The following is a 4,131-nucleotide window of genomic DNA, read 5'->3' on the forward strand; positions in this document are numbered from 1 at the left end:
GCTCGGCTGCAGCTCACCGCCCGGCCTGCCCGCCTCCGCCCCGCGATTGGCCGGCCCCGGCGGAGGCGGGCGGGCTTTAAAGGGCCGGCGCCGGGCTGCCCGTCCGGCCTGTCCTGGCCGAGCTGTTCGCCGCGACCCCCGGCTGGCCCCGCTGCGGCCTGTGCCGCTGGCGGCCCTCGCGGGGCGGGAGAGCGGAGCAGGGCCTGGCCTGACCCGACCCGGCCCGGCCCGGCCCGGCCCGGCCCTCTGGTGCTCCGTGCGGGAGGGGAGCGGCCGCCCGCCATTAGAAACGTCTGTGGGGAACGGCACCGCCTGTGCGTGCCTGGGCCGTCGGTTTCTGTCCCAGCCAGGATCGCTTTGCCTTTGTTGTTGTTGTTGTTTTCTTTCGAAGCTAATTTCAAGTAAACGCCCCAAATCCTCCAACAGCCTGAAAGGATGCGGTTCCATCCAGGTAGGACGGGTACCACGTACGTTTTCACCTGAGGAGCATCGCGGCGTTGGAATGACCTGACAGGTTTCAGGCAGCTTCAGAACATGAAAGTGGAGAAGTGATGGGTTTCCTGCAGCTTGAGTGAGTGTTAAAAATGCACTGGATGGGACATGCCAGTGCTGCAGTGGGCTGCATGTCATTTTCCTCTTTTTTTTTTTTGTTTTTTTTTTGTTTTTTAATCTATAGAAACCATCCCAAGAAACTCCCAGGAGCTCCTCTCGATGTTAAACACACACACAGGCCCTGTCAGGTTCACAACTCGGACATGAGACAACCAGGTACCAAAGACAAATTAGCGAAGAAAGGAATTAAATGCCTTTGGCACTTAGGCTTCTTGTCTTACTCTGCCTTTCATCATGTGTCAGAATGTTTTCCTGACATCATCATCCATAATTACAGGCTGATTTAGAAGCCCAAATAAATTTAATTTTTGTAATTTAAAAAGTGTTGAAATAAAAATTACAGTCTTGTCAGTTGGCTTTTTAAACAGTGATGCAAATATTCAATAGGATTCCCAGGATACTTTTGACACTCAAGAGTATCTCTTTAAAGTTTCCAACACCAGTCCATGGGAATATACAGGACTTCAAACACCACCTCGTAGTGCAATTTTGACATCTCACAACAAGAACGAATCATCTTTTTCCAGAAAGAGTTCAAGACTCAGGTGTAGTGAGTGTCATTTTCAAATATTTATATCTGCTAATGCAGGTGAATCTTGTTGTTAGTATTAATTAATTTTCTAAGTGCATATGTTTTTTGCAAATGTTTTATTAAAAAAAAAAAGTCTGAGAAGACAGCTATCTTCTCATTTTTCCTCCTTCCCCTTTTTTTTTAATGGCACAGCAAAAATAGGAGAAAAGTAAGGAAAAACATTTTTTTTTCTATTGTGGAAAATTTCTTAACATTTTTACTTAAAGTCTTTCTAAGAACTTGATTTTTTTTGGTGATATTTTGAAAATGCCTGTGACTTTTAAAAGTATTTAATCTCTTGACCACACCTAAGTTTAGCTTGTAAGGAGATACAAACTTTAAATACAAGTTGGTAGGATGTATTTTCAGAGGTTTGACAGAACAGTCTGTGTCAAACTTTCACTGTCAGTTTACAGTATAGAGTAAGTGCTTATTTAACTGCTTACAGATGTCAGCACTTGCAAGGATGAAGGCATCTGGCCCAAGGTTCTGCATACACCCTTGAAAGCAAGGGTTTTGCCCACAGTTGATAGTTTTACTGAAGGCAGTCTATTGATCGCTTGAATAAAATCCTTCCATAAGTCTTAGTTTATCTAAAATAACTAGCTGCCAGTCATAGCAAATCAACATTGAGAAGGCCTTCCCAGAGGTTTAATATATCCATAAGGCTGTACCTAGAATCAAAACATTCTCTGTCATAAAGATGCAGTGAATGACAGCAACAATCAAGGGAGGGGGAAACGGGGAAGCTGACTCACAAAGTTACAGTCCTGTGCAGAGAACTGGAGGATGCATTGGGCTGTGTGTACTTAATTCTAACTGCCTGCAACCCAAAAGGCAGTGAGGTTTTGTGGAAAGATACATGGAAGTCTGTTAGCTACATGAGTGATGGGTGGGTGTGTAAAATGTTGTGAAAAATTGAGATTAGCATAATTATGAGAAGGGAATTATTTTTTAAAAAAAAGGAATAAATGGCGGTGTACTGAGGAGAAGGGAGAAAGAAATGCTGTAAGAAAGGATCAGACAGTAAGAAGGCAGAGGAAGACAGAAAAAATTGTAACTAATAGATGAAATTACACACTGCTGATAACAGACCTGTCCCTCCGTGAGTAGAAGAATCTGTCCTCCAAGTGCGTTGGGCCAGTGTCTTGTGTGATGAACACGAAGGTGGAACGCAACTCCCCGAGGTCTTGCCGGCAGCTGGTGCTGCAGGGATCCAGGGGAGAAGTTTCCTGCTTTACTCCAGCCCCTCGCGAGATGGCAGTGCTGCACTGGCAGCCAGTGACCGGTATGTCTTTAATTAGGCTTGGTCGGAGAAAATTGTGATTGATGAGTCTTTCCCTGGTAAACTTGGCAGAATGTGATTTTCCTTCAAAGCAAATTATCAAACATATCATCCACCTCCACCCATCGAGCCTCTTCCAGCCAAGCAAACCATTTTGGTCTGTCCAAATTTCTTCTGTTCTTGAGCAGAAAGATATGTCAGAGTGCGGTAGACCTCTGTATTCCAGAGGACTGGTTTCTGTGGAGGGGTTAACACGATGGGGCAGCAGATTTCAATAATATCAGAGTAGAGAACAGGGGGGGAAATGGGGCTAGTTTCTGGAGAAAGGATTAGGCATTTGAGAAGCAGCAGAGAGAATGGAGGCTAGTTTCACATAGGCAATAAAGAGCCAGTGTAGTTTATGCATGTGGAGGGGAGGCAGGTTTGAGCTACACCAGACTGCAGGCACTGGGGAGGAGCCCATCTGCAGTGGCATCTGCAGCTCTTGCCTGTCCTTGCTGATACCTGCTTGCTGCTCCAGACCCGAGCTGAACGGTATGGTTTCTCTGATACTGTGAATATTCATGGTACCACACTGGGGAACGTTGCCTGTCTTGTTCCAGTTCCCACGCCCCCAGCCACATTGCTGCTCTTCATTTGAGTGACTGTCACAGGAAATGAGAAACACCTCTGAAGAGTCACAATCAAATCCGCAATCTCTATCCTGCTTGGCTGATTGATATCTGTCTTACCCCTCCATCAGTATCTTGCCACCGCTGTGTTTCAAATGCATTATAAAGAACAAGAGCTGGGTTAAGCTGTGCTGCCAAGTCTGCTTCAGTACAGTGCCTTATTCATGGCGTGCTGGCAAATCCTTGGCTGGGAACCGTTGTCCTGTGGAGTACAGGAGTACAAAACCTAGGCTTAGGCACAGGCTGTTGTTCCAGTACTCCAAGCTGTGGCCTGTTGACCATCAGCCTGTCAGGTCATGATATGGAGTCCATAGGAAAAATGCCAGACAGCATCACATATTGCATAGTTGGATCGTTGGCATTTCTGAAGGCAGGCAGTGTTCCATTAGTCCAGAAAGCTGTAGAGATTGCTGCCGTTGCAGAAGACACACACCCAGTCATAAAGACATTTTGTAGTAATGCAAAACTGGCAGCCATTAGCCAGGCAGTCGTGTCTCTCTCATTCTTGTAGTCTTAAAAAAATACTTAAATTATAAGATGGATTTTGTCCACAAATAGTTGGCCCCAAAAATTTAAATCTTGGAAACTGGTTGTGGTATTCAACTGAAAAAATTAAGTAACCTAAAAACGGAAATAACTGTAACTTGTGCCAATGCAGATGTTTATTGGATGAGTTAAATGTGATTTTTCTATGACAAGAAAGAAAAAGGAACATAGAAGAACAACCAGAAGAACTGTTTGAAAGAAAACAAGTGTTCTTTCTCTTATCTTCCTATTTAGAGCACTTGAATGAATCAGTTTGAATTTTACCATCATGATTCAGGTGTAAAACAGTTCATTTTCCACTGCAGTTTCATAATCCACATTAAGAAGGAGGCAAATCGTGCTAGTCGATTCCATTGAACTGGAAAGATTGTCTACAAAACCAAGTTCCAAAATCTATCAACATTTTCCACAATGGAACAGCAAGTGTTTATTTAATACCTTATAAC

The sequence above is a fragment of the Chlamydotis macqueenii genome, chromosome Z (genome assembly GCF_036417535.1).
Source record: "Chlamydotis macqueenii isolate bChlMac1 chromosome Z, bChlMac1.mat, whole genome shotgun sequence".
NCBI lineage: Eukaryota > Metazoa > Chordata > Aves > Otidiformes > Otididae > Chlamydotis > Chlamydotis macqueenii.